This window comes from Cornus florida, unplaced genomic scaffold (genome assembly GCF_030987335.1).
Source record: "Cornus florida cultivar Cherokee Brave unplaced genomic scaffold, ASM3098733v1 CherokeeBrave_3.0.0_Hap2_Chr05, whole genome shotgun sequence".
Taxonomy (NCBI): domain Eukaryota; kingdom Viridiplantae; phylum Streptophyta; class Magnoliopsida; order Cornales; family Cornaceae; genus Cornus; species Cornus florida.
Genome location: NW_026775575.1, coordinates 28200495 through 28221727, shown reverse-complemented (window position 1 = coordinate 28221727; position 21233 = coordinate 28200495).

Genomic DNA, 21233 nt, shown 5'->3' with positions numbered 1-21233 from the left:
AGTAGTAGGTGAACCGGGGTCCTTAAACTTTGGGAGAGTGTTGTGTTGCAAAATAAAGCTTACTTGCTTAGTCAAGATCACTTGCTTTGGTGCTTGGCTTTTGTTCTTCCTCTTTTAGGTGCAAAGATCTTTCAAGAATTTGGCATAAGCTGGAATTTGTTTGATTGCATCCAAAAGCGGAAGATTAATCTTCACTTGCCTAAACACTTCAATAATTTTATTCACTTTGGTCTTTTGTTTTTCAATAGAGATGAATCATTTTAAGGCATCCGGAAATGGAGCCTTTGGCTCAAAAACCTTTTCAAGATCTTTCTTCACAACATTTTCAAGACAAGAATTTTTCAAATCATTTTTCATGACTTTCTCAACAAGATGATCATGCACATGCAATGAAGGAGGAATAAAATGTGAAATGGGATGGGTGTCAACTATTGGTTGCACCAATTCACTCTATTCATTGGAAACACTAAATTGATTGTCAACAATTTTCCCATTTCTCAAGGTTGTCACTGCGTTAACATGTTCAATTGTGTGACCTTCCGATGAGGAATTGGTTTCCATAACAAATTGTTGCTTCACTGGGGCATTTAGAGGCATCTTCCCTTTCTCTCTAGTATTTAAAGTACTAGCTATTTGCCCAACTTGGGTTTCTAGCTTAGCAATGGATTGAGAATGGGAATGAAGTAATTGGGTGTTTGCCTCTAGAGTACCCAAAGCGGTCAACATTTTTTCTTCAAAAGCGAGGCTCCTAGAATTTCCTTGAGAATAAGATAAATGATTAGGGAAATGAGAGTTTAAAAATTGGTTTCCATGTGATTGAAAAGATGATCTATAACCCTGGGAACCTTGGCTTTGCATTAGAGGTGGAACATACTTGCCTTGAAAACCACCTTGGGGAGGGTTTGAGCCTTCCCCTTGGCTTTTCTAAGAGGTGGAACATACATTCCTCATGAAACAATTCCCCATCCCCTTGAGAAAATTCACGAATGGAAATTCTCATAGCATTGGTCTTTGATACCGGGTAGTACTTTTTCAAGAACTCTTGTTGCATTTCTACCCAAGAAGTTATCAAAAAAGGCCTAAGATTGTTGAACCAATATATTGCTTTGTCTTTAAGGGTAAAAGGAAAAAGTTTGAGTCTCAAAACTTCTTCTGACATGTCCGTGTATTTCACGGTGGAGTATACTTCAAGAAACTCATCCAAATGCTTGTAAGGTTCTTCACTTAGAAGTCTATAATAGTTAGGAAGAATTTGAATAGTTTACGGCTTAATTTCATAGTGATGTGCTCTAAATGGGGCAATTGAATACATGTAGGTGCATTATATTCATTTGACACATAATGATCACGCAAAGCAATGGGAGGATTCCTGACTGGTGGTGATAAACGAACACCTTGATAGCCTTGCATAATGGGAGGTTGTGGAGCAAAAATTGGCCGAGGCATTCCTAATGGAATTTAGCTTTGTTGTTATGGTGGAATGAATGGTCTTGGCATGCCTAATGGGACTTGAATGTTGTCATGATGCACATTAGGGTGGAAGATGCCTTGTTGGTCTATGTGACCAAGGTCCTCCACATGGTCATCATTTTGCTCCTCCATTGGTAAAATGGAGTGACTAGAATTACCCATTCGTTTAGAATTACGAACAATGGATTCAAGATTCAAATTAAGTGGGACAAGAGTAGGATTTAATGATCTACAACTATGCATGCACAAACAAAACAAAAACACGCAAAAAGCAAGTAGCAATCACTTCACCTCCACAACAAATCAATCAAGAAGCATCCTTCATATAGAATGATCCCATACTTGAACAAAATGTAAAAAAAATTAAATTACCTACACACAAACCGACGATTAAACTAGAGATTGAGTTAGAAATAGCTCACAAAGGGTCCTTAAGCAACTTCAATTTGGATTTCAAGTTTTGCTATGCTTTGCAATTTTTTAGAATTTTGCCCTTTTTATGCTTAGCTTAGCTCCTTGCTTCCCAATTCTCCTTTGCTTCATTTCATTTCTCAATGCACCTAGCCAATTAAGAACAAACACAATAAGTAATCAAAATAAAACAAAGTAAAGACACGATCAAAAGAATACTAATTCCTAATTGTTTCCAAAACACGGCGTTACCAATTCAATCCCAGGCAATGGCGCCAAAACTTGGTGTCGCCTCAAAAGGACAAGTTAAAATGTGTTAAAGAGTGGCCAAGTTTGAATTTATAAAGTGCCACTACTACTTCTAACTACTAATATAGCTAGAGTGAGTAGGGATCATCCCAAGGGATTGGGGGCAATGTTAATATGGAAACAAGGTTGGACTAGTAGGTCAACTGATCAAAAGGTGATTTGATTGGTTAATTAAACTACAATGTAAACAAATTCAATATAAAACAATTAAATTAAATAAAAGGTAAAGAACAAGAGAGAGGGATCATGGGATTTAGAGGTCACCACTAAACATCATCTTTCTAGATACTCAATGTGTAATGAATGAGAGGAAATGTATGTTGCAAAACTAATATGTGTGATTGATTGAATCAATAAGCATGGATGACTAATTAAGTATATATTGTCTAGACAACCTAATGAATAGCATAATATATCAAATTAAGCCATTATTTCTTCCTTTAAGCTCACAATCAAACACTTTAACAAGCTAGAGAATCATACTACTTGCATTCATAAGCATGGAACATCAAACAACAAGCATGCATTGTCCTCTTATCTAAGAAAAATAAGGCAACTACACTACAACTAAACTAGGGACATGAAAATTAAACTAATTAAACTAAGGTAGAGGCATAATCCATCAAGAAATGAATATGAACCATCAAACAAGTCACAAGAGTATTCCATTAAAGCACCATGCCTTGACAATCTCTAAATTCACAGCATTAACACACATAGACATGCATCAATATCACAAAACCAAGAGATAATACATGAACATCTATTTTAGCATACATAGACATATGAATAGAATGAAATGATCAATTGGAAGTATTAAACAACACAAATCATTGTAGAAACAAGATTTATATATAAATCAAATGTCAAGACAAGAATTACAACATAAATCCCCTCAAAATACCGAAAAAAACAAGATCTAGAAGGCATGCTTAGGGCTAACTCTAGCCCCAAGAAGATGTTTAGCCACTCATTGATGTAGTCATCCAACCCTTAAGGGCTATCTCTATGATAGGATTAATCTTCTTCTCCTTGATAAAAACCGTAGATAGATGGAAGAACTCCCAAATGGTGTGTGTGCCTCTAATCTCTAAGCTATTTCCTATTCCATTGTTGTATGGTGATATATGACCTTCCTCTTCTCTATATGATGTAAAAATGGCTCAAAATCCTTATATAGGTAGCTCCAATGTCACACCCAATGGTTAGGTCTCGTGCACTAGGGCCCCTTCAATGATTGCACCACGAGCCATCTTTTAATAAGCTGGACTCTGTTTTATTTCGAACTTGAGGAGATTTGATCGATCGAATTCTGATGAAATCGATCGGAGAATGTTTAGATCGATCAAAGTATGGCCGAATCGATCAAACCTTAGCGGCGCCTTTTTGGAATAAGACAAGTCTGAGATATTTTTGGGATATTTTGGGAAAAAGACAAAAGTGGTAGGTGGGGATAAGATCAAAAAGAAGTTCAATCGGTCGAAAGAAAAGTTAGATTGATCGAAGATGGAGATTCTAGAGGATAAGGACAAGGGGTTTGATCCATTTTGGTGAGGTTGGATCGATCATTGTGAGATCGATCGAAGATTGGTCTAATCGATCGAAACTTGCTGTTTTCCACCACTTTGCTCATTTTTGCTTCTTTCTTCCATTTAGCTTGAGATTGCTTCTTTTATGCTCTAATTTGGCTGAATTGACTTATTTTGGGGATAAGCTCTTGAAAAGGGCACATGAAATTAGTCCAAAATGGAAAAATAAGATAGATAAAAATCCTAGAATACTCGAACTTAAGGGGTTTAAATATGCACTTTTCAGCACTCACCAAGCGTATATGCATTGGGATGCATAACTGGCTATAATAGGTAGCGGTGTACCTTATTAGGCTTAGGTACACGTGCCTACTTTGGGTGCGTTTTATATGTTGCCTTTATTCAGGTTGAGGCACCCTTTGTAGTCCAGTGAGAGTCCCTTATTGTGGATATATATATGTACGGACTATATAGCTATTGTTGAGTTGTTTAGGATATACATGTGTATCGAATCTCTATTTGGATTGTAGTTGTATAGAACTTGCTCGTGGGCCTGACCCACTATCATTTTTCAGGTGTTCGTCAGTTCTGGGCTTAGAGCTTGTTCATGCTGAGCAGAGACAGTCACTCACTATTCCGATGACGTAGGATTTCTCTTCATGGTTTAGCTTTAGAGTTTATTTTAATTGTTTACCTTTCTATTTAGGATTTTAATAGGGGGTCCACTAGATGGATTCCCGAGTTATTTAATTAATGGAGGTTTTGGATTATTGATTTTTAATCATTTGATTTTAAGGATTATGTTTTAGAATTCTTTCAGCCTTTATTATTTATTTATTAATTCATTTTGTATTCTGTGTTTATTTAAATATTAATTGTTTGGTATCCCTCGGATTTGTGCTCGGACTTGATCACCCGTGGCTCTAGAATCAAGGGGTATCACAGTTGCTCATTATTACGAAGAATTTGATCTCGATGGTCGACAATACGACACAATGGCTCCAAATAGGTTGCATCCGGTTGCAACTCAATCTCCCCAATATCGATATGCTGATACCGATCCTCATCTCGCAGAAATTCACACAATATGGAAACATAGAACATATTGTGCACACGATCCAAATGATTCAGAAGTGCCAACTGATAAGCTATAGCTCCAACTTGATCCGTAATCATGAATGGACCGATAAACTGCGGTGACAACTTCCCTTTCTTCCCAAAGTGCATTACTCCTTTCATAGGAGACACTTTGAGTAAAACTTGATCCCCAACCTGAAACTCCAATGCACTAGTACGACGATCAGCATAACTCTTCTGCCGACTCTAAGCAATACGCATGCGATCCCTAATAGGAGCAATCTTTTCAGAAGTATCCTTAATGAATTTAGGACCCAAAAATCTGCTCTCACCAACCTCCATCCAGCAAACAGGAGATCGACATGGTAGGCCGTACAATGCCTCAAACGGTGCCATACCAATAGTCTTCTGAAAGCTATTTTTATAAGTAAACTTAACAAATGGCAAATAATCCTCCCAATAGCCCTTGAAATCAAGAACATAAGAATGAAGCATATCCTCCATGATCTGATTAACCCTCTCGGTCTGTCCATCAGTCTGAGGATGATAAGCAGTGCTAAGATGCAACTCTGTACCCAAAGCCTGCTGAAAACTCTTCCAAAATCCAGACACAAAACTCGAATCCCTATCCGATATAATAGATAACTAAATGCCATGTAGCTTCATAATCACTGTAATGTAAAGTCTCACCAACTACTCCAAAGTGAAGTCAGTACGAATAGGCAAGAAATGAGTTGATTTAGTCAACCTATCAACGATGACCCAAATGGAATTGTGATCCATAAAAGAATTTGGCAATCCCTCCACAAAATCCATGGAGATGCTTTCCCACTTCCACTCTGGTATAGGCAGTGACTGTAGAAATCCTGGCGGCCTCTGACAAGTACTACATCGAGAAACAAAAATAGTAATGTCCTTCTTCATACCTGCCCACAAAAACTGTCGCTTCATATCCTAATACATTTTGTCTCCTCCTGGATGAACAGAAAACTCAGAGTGATGAGTTTCAGTTATCACATCCTTCCTCAAATCGTCAGCAAAAGGTACTACTAAACGCCCTTTGTACCTCAAACCTCTATCAGTCCCAACATAGTAAAATGGAACCTCCCTAGAAGTTAACTCTGCAACTTTGTCAATGCACTGTTGATCCGTGAGTTGTGCCTTCAAGACCTTGTGAATGATAGAAGGTGTAATTACCCTACAAGCCAAAAAAGCATCAGACAACTTATCAACTGACTTCAAAGCCTTCCACTCGGTGGTGAATAAAGTAGAAAGACTCGCATAGGGTCAACGACTGAGTGCATCTGTCACCACATTCGCTTTCCCTGGATGGTACTGTATAGAGAAATAATAGTCCTTCACAAACTTTAACCATCTGCGCTGTCTCATATTCAGCTCCCACTGAGTGAAAAAATACTGCAGACTCTTGTGATAACTAAATAATCTGAAAGATTCTCCCAACAGATAATGCCTCCAAATACGTAAAGTAAAGACTACAGCTGCCAACTCCAAATCATGTGTTGGATAATTAAGCTCATGAGGCTTAAACTTACGAGCTCTATACGAAATCGGTTGTTCCTCCTGCATCAAAACACACCCAAGACCTTGCAAAAAAGCATATGTGTAGACAAGACACTCTATCCAGCTCTGTGGAGTAAACAGAACCGGTGCAGAAGTCAATTTGCTCTTTAGCTCATCAAAAACTTTATGACAGTATTCATCCCATACGAATCGTACCCCCTTCTTAGTTAGGTGAGTGAGTGGTCTTGCTATCTTTGAGAACCCCTGAATAAACTTATGATAATATCCTGCCAATCCGAGGAAACTCCGAATCTCGATAGGTGAAGTAGGTTGTCCCCACTCTACCACTGCTGAAACCTTAGCTAGATCTATCGCTATTCCCCTTTATGACACTACGTGACCCGAAAACTTCACTTCCCGCTGCCAAAATTCACACTTCTCAAACTTAGCAAATAACTGGTGTTCACGAAGCGTTTGCAACACTATGCGAAGACGTCTAGCATGCTTATCCTCTAACTTAGAATAAATCAAAATATCATCAATGAAGATAATGACAAATTGATCTAAGTAAGCCCTGAGGACTCTGTTCATTAAATTCATGAAGACTGCTAGCGTGTTAGTCAATCCGAAAGGCATGACACGAAACTCATAAGAACCATATCTAATGAGAAATGTTGTCCTAGAAACATCTTGCTCCCTAACCCAAAGTTAATGATATCCAGAACGCAGATCAATCTTAGAGAAGTACGTAGCTCCCTTCAACTGATCAAAAATATCATCAATTCTAGGCAAAGGATACTTGTTCCAAATAGTAACCTTGTTCAACTCCCTGTAATCTATACACAGACGAAGTGAACCATCCTTCTGCTTCACAAACAAAACCGATGCTCCCTAGGGTGAAATACTCCTACATATAAAACCCTGGCTGAGTAATTGCTAAATTTGATCCCTCAGCTCTCGCATCTCCATTGGTGCCATCCTGTATGGTGCCCTAGCAATAGGCGTAGTGCTTGGAGCTAAGTCAATCACAAAATCTATCTCTCAACTGGGTGGCAATCCTGGAATCTCTTGAAAAACATCAGGAAATTCCTGTACAATTGATATGCTATCCAATGACACAATTGTCTCTTCCTCTGTTCCTTCCTCCACATGGAACAAATATGTGCTAGTAACCCCGTTAGAACGTGGCATAGCGACGACGCACATATCCTGACCAGGTATGGCGAAGTCAATAGACCTCTCATAATAATTAACTTAGGCATGGTAGTAAGATAATCAATCCATCCCAAGTATCACATCATAAGTGTGCATGTCCAGGACCAATAGACTGGCTAGAAATCTAAGTCTACCAATATATAGTGTCACAGGCCCATCACTCTTATGTAAAATGGTAGTATTGCCTAAAGGTGTAGAAATACCATGAGGTCTATCGCATACGCGTGTCGTCATCCCAGATAATGTAACAAAAGATTTAGATACAAATGAATTTGTAGCACCCGTATAAAAAAAAACACGACCCTATGAACCATGAATAAGAAACATACCTTCAACAACTTGAGGTGTCTGAACATCCTGTGGCATGAGGTTGTACACCCTGCCATAATGCAACTGTTGCGGTGCCTGTCCCTGAGGCTGTGCCGGTGCTGGTAAAGCCGAATATGTCTGTCCCTGAATCAGCGGAATCTGTGGAGCAAGTAAAGGTACCGGTGCCCTCTGTCCCTGCTGCCAATGCTGTCCCAGTCCCTATCCTACTTTTGGACACTGCCTGGAAGTATGACCAAACTCTCCACAAGTGTGACAACTACCCTGGAAAGTGCCAAATGGCCTCCTCTGTCGGTTAGCCTGTGGTCCCCCATCCTGCTGCCTCTGAACAGGAGCCCCATTCATTTGAGCATCAGAACCACCCTTGTGCTTCTTCTAAGACTGCTGTCCCTGGAATTTGCCCTTATCATTCTGTCAGTGTCCATTGCCATTCCCTTTCTCGGCTGACTGATTAGCAAAGTTTCTGTCACCCCGCTTCTCACCCCTAGCCTGTCTGAAGTCCACGGTCAATTGATACTGCTGTAGAGCGGCGTCTACCACCTGAGCATATGTAGTGTAGGCTGGATTACCTGTAATAGCTCACTTAATAAACCACATAAGGCCCTTAACGAAACTATTACGTTTCTTCTCCTCTGTATCCACTTCCTCTAGTACAAATAGAGATAAGCGCGTGAACTGCTGCTATACTCCACCACCGTCATGTTCCCCTGCTCTAGATTAAGGAACTCAGTCTTTATAGCTGTCCTGACTGCATAAGGAAAGAATTTCTCATTGAAGCGAGCACTGAACTGATCATAAGTCAATGAAGTCCTCTTTTCTGTGGTGGTAACTGACTCCCACCATTGTAGTGCATCTCCGACAAGCTTGAAGGTAGCAAGCATCTGCTTTTGAACCTCCGTGCACTGAACCATTCGAAGATGTCGCTCGATATCCTTCTTCCACTGATGAGCTACTTTCGTATTGGTGGAGCCTGTGAACTCAGGTGGGCTCCACTTTGTGAAAAAAACTCCTAGCCTTTTCCCAAGGATCAGTCGGAATCACTGGTGCTGGTACAGGTGCCTGCTGAACCTGTGGTTGATTCCGAAATGCAGCTGCTACCCCTGCTTCTATAGCCCGAGTAATGTGGTCATTGATATGAAAAGGATACTCCGGATCTCCTCCCTGACCCTGAGTCTGCTGAACTTCCTCTTGCTCTTCGTGAAACTGACCATCATCCTCCTGAAACCCTGGCAATTGCTGCTCTTCTTCCATTAGCTGACGCTGTAGGTGATCTTGCTACCTACTGATAAGCGCCGAATATTGTATATTCAAGCGCCCTAAATTGCATTAATTAAGTCCTTTATTTGATTATTGTATGTAGTTTATCTTCATTTGCACGTTTTTGTATATTTTCAAGTTCATTGGCCAAAATGGAACAAGAATAAGGCCTTGTGGAATCTTGAGCAACAAAAGGTGCCAATACTGAATTCTGGCAGCAGTGAAATCCGGAATTGCTCACCATTTTTGACCTACCAAACTCGAGAACTGGACTTCCCTCATAACATGAAATATTTAGAGCTCTGAATCAGCTTTCCAAATCATCAAACGGTTCATCATTCATAGTTTGGAGCAGAGAGTTATGACCTTCTTATCAGAGGTGCTCAGAACTGCCTGGCAGCAATGAAAGTCTGTCTTGTTCTTCAATTTCGACCAACCAGACTTGAGAATTGGATCTCCACCAAAACATAAAGTTTTTAGAGCTCTGAATTAGCTTTCTAAATCTTCAAACGGTTCATCATTCGGAGTTTGGATCGCAAAGTTATGGCCATTTTACCAAAGTAGGTCCGGGCAGAGCAAACCAAGCATAGGGCATTCTGCCCAATTTTTGAGTGCTCGAGGCCTTATTTCGAGTGCTCAAAAATAGGGCAGATTGCTTCACGAGATCAGCCACTTGTGCTCAGAAATTTGCTAACTTTGGATGCTCTCTTTATGAAGTGGTTGGAGATGTTGTTGGAGGAGAGAGAGGGCTTTTTGGGTAGATATGTTATCTAAATAAGAGAGGGAGAGCCACACATTCTATTTATCTACATTTTTGCTAGATTCGTAGAGAGAGAAAGAGGAGCAAGAGAAGGAGAGTTCTTGGAGTTCTTGAAGGCAACAATGGAGTCTTCTTCTTCTTCTTCCATTTTTGTATCCATGGATAACTAAACCTCCATCTAGGGAGGTGATGAAACTCCTTCTTGTAAGCATGTCTAGTTTTTGGTTTATTTTGGGGAATGAAATGTGTATTTGACTAGTTCCATAATCTAGAGCATGTTACATAATGTAATGGATGTTTTAATGTTCTAAAGATCATGTTGCATTAAATACTCTTGTCTTAGATGATTTAATCTCATGGTTGTATGGCTTGTAGTTTCATAGTGACAATGGAGCTAAGACTATGGAATGGTTTTAATGGCATGATTTTGAGTAGCTTGTTAATTCATTGCTTAAGAATTTCTTTTGATGGATTAACCTTGTGACTTGTTATCATGTGCTCTCATCAATTGATTACTTGTTTGACAATCTCTAGCTTAGTGAGCATGTTGAGGATTGCACCATAGTTTAGGTAATTTAAGCATGTGGAGCTTTGATAGGTTGTTCTTACATTTTAATTAATTGAATTTCTTGAAGATGTTATAGTAGTCATGAATTGCTATTCATCAATGTCATTTCTACATTAATTCCCCAAATCAATCATATAATTAGCTTGTGTAAAGGTTTGGAGTAGATTCACTTCCCTAGACTTCGTTCTCTAAATCTTTTCTTTTAATCTCCTTCAATTTATTGTTTTATGCATTCTGAATTTGTAGTTTAGTGACAAACAAAACAAACCCTCTATGAACACCCCTTATCACTCTAAAATGACTCTAGATACTTAGGTTGCCATAGATTAGCGCAGTCCCAGTGGTTCGACTTACCCGACCAATAGCCCTATTTTACAATGATTAGTGCTATTGCGAAGGTTGATGTTTAATTGACCAACCGATCAATTTTTGGCGCCGTTGCCGGGGACTTGCAAACAGTTTAGCAACCAAAGTTTTAGGGTTAAATTTAGTTTGATTGTGCATATTATGTTTTGTGCATATTTTTCGTGTGGTTTAACCATTTTCGTGTGGTTTAACCATTTTCGTGTTGTAAGATTCTAGGGACTCGAAGCGCCGTGGGAACGCTAGCAAATTTTAAGTCTAGAGGACCCCAGGTAAGTCTCTTGACTTCTAGTTTCAACTTGTAGATACAGTACATGTGTTAATTTTAGAAGTAGTTAATTTAGTTGTGAAGCTCTTGTAGAGGCTATTATCTTGTTTAATTTTGTGTACAAGCATCGGTCCTTGTCGTGGCCATTTATTTTCTGTCTTGATAATTGAGGAGAAAGGGAACATCGTATGTGGAGTTGATGATAAAGATTTGTTGTGATGATGTTGTTATGAATTGTTGATGTTTGGCCGTAGATCACTCTCTCTACCCACAATTAATTCACCCATTGATATCAATTCTCTTGAAAGAACTCTTAGACGTAACCCTAGGGAATCCACTCAAATAAGAGATCTTGAAACTGAATTTAATACAATGGCCGGTAATGAAGAAAACTTGGGAAATCAAGGGATTAATAATAATAGGGCTGAAATTCTGAATGTAAAACCAATGACTCTTAGAGATCACTTTATCCCTACCACCTATGCTTCCCCTTCTTGCATAGTGATGCCAAACATCGATGCAGTTCAATATGAGATCAAGTCTAGTACCATTCAAATGCTTCCATCATTTCATGGCTTTGATAATGAGGATCCATATAAACATCTTGATGAATTTCTCGAAATCTGTTCAACCATCCGGTTGAGAGGTTTTCCGAACAATGCACTCCACCTTCATCTTTTCCCGTTCTCTTTAAAGGATAGGGCAAAATATTGGTTTAACTCACTTGCTTCCAATTCCATCACTTCTTGGGCTCAACTGTAACAAGAATTCCTTAAGAAGTATTATCCGGTGAGTAAAACCAACCAAATGAGGTGTTCCATTCTTAGCTTTTCTCAAACTGATGGAGAACAACTCCATGAGACTTGGGAAAGGCTACAAGACCTTCTTCGGAAATGTCCTCATCATTTGATTCCAAAATGGCAATTAGTGCAAGCTTTCTATGCTGGCTTGACCGAACCCCATAGATTCATGGTTGACTCTTCTTGTGGTGGGATGTTCATGTCCAAGAATGCGGATGAGGCTTGGACCCTACTTGAGAATTTAAGCGAAAATTCACTTCAACATAATTCTCGTAGGGCTCCGGCCTCAACCAATGCAAAGAACACCAACCTTTCTCAACCAAAATCAATAAGGGAGGATTCATCTCAAGTGGATGCCATAGCTCATAAATTCTACCAATTAATGGCACCACATCTCTCTCCTTCATTGTCTCAAAACTTGGTAAGTTCGGTATGTGCCTCATGTAATAGTCCATTTCATCTCTCGGAAGATTGCCCCACACCGGAGCAATTTCCCAATCCCAACCAAGAGCAAGCTAATGCCATGTTCTCACGGCCCGGGAACAATCCATATTCCAACACCTACAATCCAGGTTGGCGAGATTATCCGAATTTCTCGTGGCGGCAACAAGCCCCACAAAATTTCCAATTCCAAAACCAAGAGCAGCAAAATCAGCCCTCTTCTCAATATCAAGGTAGACCATTTCAAGCCTCTTCAAGCTACCATCCTCCTTACAATCCAAATGTTTCCAATCAACCTCCTGTGTATCCAACCGATGAGATAGTAGCTGCAACCAAGCAAATGATGGAATCATTAAACAAGCAAATAATGGATTCCAACAAGCAACTCTTGACATCCTTGCAGCTTACTCTCCAAATGGTTCACTCTCATACTCAATCCATAGCTAAGCTCGAAAATCAAGTGGGCCAAATAGCTAACTCGGTGAACCAATTGCTTCAAAGGGATAAAGGAAAGCTCCCTGCTCAACCATTTGAGAATCCTAGAGGGATTCATGTGATTGACGAAACCCCTCCTCCGAGTGGGCCGACTCATGAGCAAGTTCAAGCAATCACCACCCTTCGGAGTGGTAGAGTGGTTGACAACAAGGTTGATGGAGATAAAGATGAACAAGATCCTCCTCTGAAAAATCCAAATCAAGCTCTTCCAATCAAAATCCAAGCTCTTTTTGTCCAAATACTATTCACGGCAAGCCCATACATGGCACCCCAAATGTGAAAACTTCTTATGAGCCAAAAGCTCCGTTTCCTCAACGTCTCCAAGAGTCGACACATTTTGGGAATAAAAATTGCAAAATTCAAGACATGTGGGAAGTTTTCAAGCAAGTAAAGATAAACTTTCCCCTCTTGGATGCTATCAAGCAAATCCCTCCCTATGCAAAATTTCTCAAGGATTTGTGCACTCAAAAGCGAACTTCCAAAAATCATTTGCCAAAGAAAGTAAGACTAACTGAGAATGTGAGTGCGATCATTCAACACAGTGCTCCTCCAAAGTATAAGGATCCGGGCGCCCCAACTATCTCGTGTGTCATTGGTGTCAACAAGATAGAAAGGGCCCTCCTTGACTTGGGCGCTAGTGTCAATTTGATCCCATACTCGGTTTACTTACAACTTGGGTTGGGAGATCTAAAGCCAACTCCGATAGTGTTGCAATTTGCTGATCGATCTATAAAGCAACCACGGGGAATTATTGAAGATGTGATCATAAAAGTGGACAAATTCTACTTCCTGGTAGACTTCGTGGTTCTTGATACGGAACCAGTCCATGATCCAAGAAAACACATTCCCATAATTCTCGGACGTCCTTTTCTAGCTACAGCTAATGCTTCCATTAACTGTAGATCCGGATTGATGGATATCTCTTTTGGGAATATGAATGTTAAGCTCAATATCTTCAATGTTGTGCAACTTCCTTCAGATGACAATGAGTGTTTTGCAATCACTATTGCTGATGAACACATTCAAAATTCAATCCCACCTCCTTCAACGGAGGATCCCCTATATGCTTGCTTGGTCCCTTTTGATTTTGAGGATTTTGGTGTGGACAAATGCATTCGGGAAGTCAACTCCTTGCTTGATATTCCATCACCATTTTCCTCTCCTTTATGGGAAGCACCAAATCCATCTCTATCTTGGGATTGTCCATCTCCTTCCATTTCTTCACCGGAGTTACCTCAACATTTTGAAGGTGAACCACCGGACAAGGGTAAGGAGAATGTTGGCAAGTTGCTAGAAATTCTTCCAATCATTCCGGCCCAATCTAGAATCATTGTCCATGATACTCAACCTATGAACAAACCATTTGAGTACAATGAGGTATATGACTTGGAGATTGCAAATATGAAAGGTCATGATCCTCCCATTGTTAGTCAAGACAGTGACATTCAACGAGGCTCCATAATCTCGAACAAACAACACATTTGCTTAAATCTAAAAATAAAAGAAATGAGATTAAAAGCGATGCTCAAATCCTCTAAGGCCAAACTTGTTTCTCTTCGGAAGGATCAATATCCCTCACCATTCATTGATCCAAGTTTGAGACCATATGAAGAAGGCAAGTTGCATACGGAGCGTTAAGGATCCATCTCTCCAATGGATCCTGATCCTGGTTCGTCTAGCTATCGACATTAAATTTAACAAAGCAAGGGAAGAAATTCTTTCGATGTTCCAAGCTTCCCTACCTTCTCAAATTGCTCGTACCTTGAAATTTTCTGGGAAATGGTTTAGAAAAGCCAAAAATTTGATTTTTCTGAAATGGTCTTCAGTTGTGTTCCGCAATTTTAGACTGGCCTCTTAGACCTTCTCAGCTCTAATTTTCATTCCCGTAAATTTCCATCGCTTTCTAGCAATTTCATAGGATTTTTGGCATGCAACTCATGTGTACAACCTCTCATTTTCAATGCATTGTTGGATCATGGTTCCCCAAAATTTTTCATACTTTGGAATGGAATGAATTTGCAAGGTTTAAAAATTTTCTCCTACATTCATCCATGCATTTGAAGAGACCAAATCCCATCCATGCATTGAAGAGATGTTCCAAGGCTTGAAAATTTTCTCAAAATCATCCATGCATTGGAAAGGTGTTACATTTTGAAAAAATTTCCAATTTGATCCATGCATTAGAAAGAAGTTGAAAAGTTTTCTAACTTTTTCTCAAAATCATCCATGCATTGGATTGGAATAATGTGCAAAGTTTCAAATTTTCCATGCATGGCTTGAATTTAGGACTGACATGCAAATTTTCAAAAATTCTCTATGCATAAAAATTTCATTTTTGAGAATTCCATCCATTTTGCATCATGTTGCAATGTTTTAAGCTTCAAATTTTCTTTTTTTGAAAAATTCCATCCCTTTTGCATCATGTTGCAAAAGTTTGAAAATTTTCTTAAACTCATCTATGCATTGTGTGCAGTGCAAAGTTTGAAAATTTTTCATCCATGCATTGGAATGGAATGAATTTGCAAAGTTTAAAAATTTTCTTCAGAAATTTCAGTAATGCTTTGTGTGATGTTGTAGAAGTTGGAAATTTTTCCATGCAATTGAAATTCATGCATGCATCATTAAAGAAAAAAAAATTTCTATGAAAAAATTTTCCATGAAAAATTTCAATTTTTCCATCCATGCAAAGTTCTTAAAATTCAATCCATGTATAGGAAAAATGCATGTAGTCATGCAATGCATAAGACTAAAAATATATATATATAGAGAGAGTTCAAAATCCATGCATCCATGCATAAATTTTCAATCAAGTTAAAAGTTTATCCATGCAATATAGCATTTTTGCATGCATAGACACCTTGCTTGCATGCATTCCATTCATTTTTATGTTGCATGCATTTTTTATGTTGCATGCATTTCTATGTTGCATGCATTCCATGCATTTCTTTGTTGCAATCTTACATGATGGATGGATGGTTGGAAGCACCATGCATGGCAATCCATCAAATGCATTCATCCATGCACTCAAAATGCAGCCATGCAATCCATCCATGCAAGATCATCCATACATTCAAGTTGGCTGAAACATTCAATCTCCATGTGCCAATTCATTTCCAAGCTACTGAGCCAATTTCGTGCACTCCAAATTCCAATTTGAGTGCTCCAAATTCTTCAACCCACAATGCTGAGCCTACTGCCTTCATTTAGAGCACTCTAGCTACCATTTGGATTGCTCCAAACTTCTCCACCATCATTCCGAGGCTACTGGTTGTATTTCGAGCACTCTAATTCCATTTTAGAGTGCTCTAAATGTGAACCAATCTCATCCCAAGCTCACTGCCCAATTTTGGAGCACTCTAAATTCCATTTGGATTGCTCCAAATTTTCAGCCCAACTTCCACAGCTACTGCCTCAGAATCGAGCACTCAAAGGCCAAGCTTCGAGTGCTCGAAGCTTCACCATTTCCTTAGCCTACTCGCTGCCTAATTGTCGAGCACTCTAGATCCCCTGTGGAGTGCTCGAAAATTGCATTCCTCTCCTCTCCAACCAAAGCTCCCATAACCAAAACCAACTCCCATCTCTCGGCATATCTCTCAACCCCCATCAACACCCCTTTCTATCATCTCTCAACCTCACAACCATCTCACCCATCCATCTCTACCAACCATGCATACTATAAACCATAAACCATGCCTCCTGCAACCAACCCCTCTCCAACACCATCTCTCTCTCGGCAACACACCCAACACTCACCACCCAACCAACCCCATGCAAGCTCACACCATTAAACCAACCTTCTCACACTCAACCAACCTCTCTCTACACAACCCAAGCCTCCATAACCACCACCTTCACCACCCATGAACCATACCAACCTACTACACCAACCCAACCCATACCAAACAAACAAACCATACCTCACAACCATCTCTCTCTCAAAAACTAACCAACATTCCTCAACTTGCATGCACCTCACAACCAACATACAACACCACCCACCCTCTCATCGACCCACATCTCTCTCAAACCAACAAGCTCAGCATTCATCTTCCACCATCATCAACCCTCACACCATGCAACCAATTTCCTTTCTCTACCCAAACCCACAACCATCCAACCTCACCACTCCAACTTCCTATCTCGGCTTCCTTCCACCTCTAAACCAACCTCATCTTAAACCCACCTCAACTCCTCAAGAACAACCATTTCTGCAACCCCTCTCCATGCAAAACAACCCACCCCATGCATTCACAAACCCACTTGCTCGAGCTTGCTCAACCCTCACCTAAGCAAACCTCACACCCTCCTTCACCAACACCAAACCCATCTCGGCAACACCCCGCCGCCACCTTCCTCCTTGCTCGAACCCAACACACCTTCCTCACCATTCATCCCGAGCCCTCGAAGCCCTTATCCCTCTCTCACCCTCAACTCTCTGCCTAGCTTTCGAGCACTCGAAGACTAGTTTCGAGTGCTCGAACCAACGCCAATGCCCCCACTTCGACTGCTCGAGCCTACCCAACTCACCTTCTCTCCACCTCTCCTCCATGCAAGCTCACACCATTACCTCAACCCCACCCTCTCGGCCATCCACCACCATGCATGAGCATCATGCCCCCACCACACCACTCATCTCTCGACATCCCTTTAACCCACACACTACCCACAACCAACCTACCTCCTAAACCACCCACAAACCCTCTCGGCATCAACCATCCACCCCCACTCAACCTCATTACCATGCACCTCCAAGTGCTCCACAACCACCCAAACCTCATCCTCACTCAACCATCAACCTCACCACCCTGCATACAGCACACCAAACACTCCTCATCTCTCTCATCCAACCATCCCAACAACCTCTCCTTCACCACCCATCAACACCAAACCAACCTTCCCATTCCCCACCTCTCGGCCACCTCAACTCAAACCCACCAACCTCTCCCCATGCATGCAATCATGCACACCACCCTCCTGCATGCCTATTGCGTTTAAAAAAAAAAGTGCAAGTACGAAAAAAAAAAAAAAATCAAAAGAAAAAAAAAATCAAAAAAACATAATACTTTATATATATATATAATATTATTATAAAAAAATAATAAAATAAATAAAATAATAATAACAATAATAACTATACTAAATTAAAAAAAAAAAAATTAGATCTTTATCTTGCACTAAAATTCAAGTTAGTATTTTTATTTCTGTTTTGGTTTTTCTTATGAGACCTATGCTTTTACCTGTGTACATTAGTTCTGTTTCGATAGGTCTTCCTATCCAAGTTTGAGGGATGCGTTTGCGCATTCACATCGATGAATATTTTTGCATTCGTCACTCCACTTGGTAATATTGTTCTTTTACCTTCTTTGCTATTATTTTGTTTCACTTGTCTTTACACATTGAGGACAATGTGACATTCAAGTTTGGGGGTGCAATAGGACATTTTTGGTTTCACATTTTTGCTAAGCAATGATAGAATGATTTGAACTTGTCGGGGATGAAGCATATGTTTAATACCTTGTGTATAGAAGCAATTGACATTTTTGAAAATAAAGAAAAATTTGAGTTGAAATGATCATGTGGATTTAAATCAGTCTATATAAATGTCTCAATTAGATTCTCGCTGGATTTGACACTCTTTTAAGCTTCACAATGCACAGATGCACATTGTAAACTTAACTGTGAGGCATGCAACTTGATCGACCTTGACCTTGGCCTAGTTAATATGATTTGATGAACCTGATAGATGAATATCTTTGGCATAATTTAAGTTGTTTAAAAAAAAAAAAAAAACTGAGAAAGAAAGAAAATAATGACCAGTTGACGTTCGTAGCCTTTCCAACTCGAGCTATTAAGCCATTTGGAGTGTCTCTTCACTTAACACCCTAAAGCCATCTGGTTTGGGAGTTGTTGGCCTAACTCTTGCTACAGGGGTTGGTTAGAAAACTTAAAGGACTTAAACATTGCACGGTCATTCAAAAAAAATTGTAATAAGCATGGTTCGCTGGAGTTCGTAGCCTTTCCAACTTGAGCTATTAAGCCCTTTGGAGTGTCTCTTCACTTAACACCCTAAAGCCATCTGGTTTGGGAGCTGTTGGCCTAACGCTTGCTACATAGGTTGGTTAGAAAGCTTAAGGGACTTCAGCATTGCACAACCATTCTATGTTTCGCTTATGAGTTACAATAAATTGTCACCAAGCAACAAAGGTTGTCTTGTAAATAAAATCATGCCTTAGGGACCTCATTTAAAGGGGAATTCAATGATTTGAAAACTTGTGCTTTGGATTTGGAAAAAAAAGTAAAAGCCGCATGTTGAGAATCCAATTCACTTTCACTGAAGTTAGAGTTGATTTCCATTCAAGAGATGATAATTGAGTTATTTATATAGTCTATGATGTTGATGCATGTATGTTGAAATGTGTTTAGCCAATTTTTGTTTTAATGTTTCATATATGCAAAGTAGTCTTCCCAATGACCCTATCTCCAGTTCTTGTTGTTTTAAGTTGTATTTGAGCTATGTATATATCTCATATTTACCATGAATGATATTTTTGTAGTAGCATGCCCATGGTTGTCATTTCATTGAGTTTTTCATTTTAGCTTTGCTAAGGGACTAGCAAAATGTAAGTTTAGGGGTGTGATAAGCGCCGAATATTGTATATTCAAGCGCCCTAAATTGCATTAATTAAGTCCTTTATTTGATTATTGTATGTAGTTTATCTTCATTTGCACGTTTTTGTATATTTTCAGGTTCATTGGCCAAAATGGAACAAGAATAAGGCCTTGTGGAATCTTGAGCAACAAAATGTGCCAATGCTGAATTCTGGCAGCAGTGAAATCCAGAATTGCTCACCATTTTTGACCTACCAAACTCGAGAACTAGACTTCCCTCATAACATGAAATATTTAGAGCTCTGAATCAGCTTTCCAAATCATCAAACGGTTCATCATTCAGAGTTTGGAGCAGAGAGTTATGACCTTCTTATCAGAGGTGCTCAGAACTACCTGGCAGCAATGAAAGTCTGTCTTGTTCTTCAATTTCGACCAACCAGACTTGAGAATTGGATCTCCACCAAAACATAAAGTTTTTAGAGCTCTGAATTAGCTTTCTAAATCTTCAAACGGTTCATCATTCAGAGTTCAGATCGCAAAGTTATGGCCGTTTTACCAAAGTAGGTCCGGGCGAAGCAAACCAAGCATAGGGCATTCTGCCCAATTTTCGAGTGCTCGAGGCCTTATTTCGAGTGCTCAAAAATAGGGCAGATTGCTTCACGAGATCAACCACTTGTGCTCAGAAATTTGCTAACTTTGGATGCTCTCTTTATGAAGTGGTTGGAGATGTTGTTGGAGGAGAGAGAGGGCTTTTTGGGTAGATATGTTATCTAAATAAGAGAGGGAGAGCCACACATTCTATTTATCTACATTTTTGCTAGATTCGTAGAGAGAGAAAGAGGAGCAAGAGAAGGAGAGTTCTTGGAGTTCTTGAAGGCAACAATGGAGTCTTCTTCTTCTTCTTCCATTTTTGTATCCATGGATAACTAAACCTCCATCTAGGGAGGTGATGAAACTCCTTCTTGTAAGCATGTCTAGTTTTTGATTTATTTTGGGGAATGAAATGTGTATTTGACTAGTTCTATAATCTAGAGCACGTTACATAATGTAATGGATGTTTTAATGTTCTAAAGATCATGTTGCATTAAATACTCTTGTCTTAGATGATTTAATCTCATGGTTGTATGGCTTGTAGTTTCATAGTGACAATGGAGCTAAGACTATGGAATGGTTTTAATGGCATGATTTTGAGTAGCTTGTTAATTCATTGCTTAAGAATTTCTTTTGATGGATTAACCTTGTGACTTGTTATCATGTGCTCTCATCAATTGATTACTTGTTTGACAATCTCTAGCTTAGTGAGCATGTTGAGGATTGCACCATAGTTTAGGTAATTTAAGCATGTGGAGCTTTGATAGGTTGTTCTTACATTTTAATTAATTGAACTTCTTGAAGATGTTATAGTAGTCATGAATTGCTATTCATCAATGTCATTTCTACATTAATTCCCCAAATCAATCATATAATTAGCTTGTGTAAAGGTTTGGAGTGGATTCACTTCCCTAGACTTCCTTCTCTAAATCTTTTCTTTTAATCTCCTTCAATTTATTGTTTTATGCATTCTGAATTTGTAGTTTAGTGACAAACAAAACAAACCCTCTATGAACACCCCTTATCACTCTAAAATGACTTTAGACACTTAGGTTGCCATAGATTAGCGCAGTCCCAGTGGTTCGACTTACCCGACCAATAGCCCTATTTTACAATGATTCGTGCTATTGCGAAGGGTGATGTTTAAGTGACCAACCGATCACCTACGTGTCGCTCTCCTTTGTCACCTGCTTCCTTGTATGTTCTGTCATCTTCTAGCGTT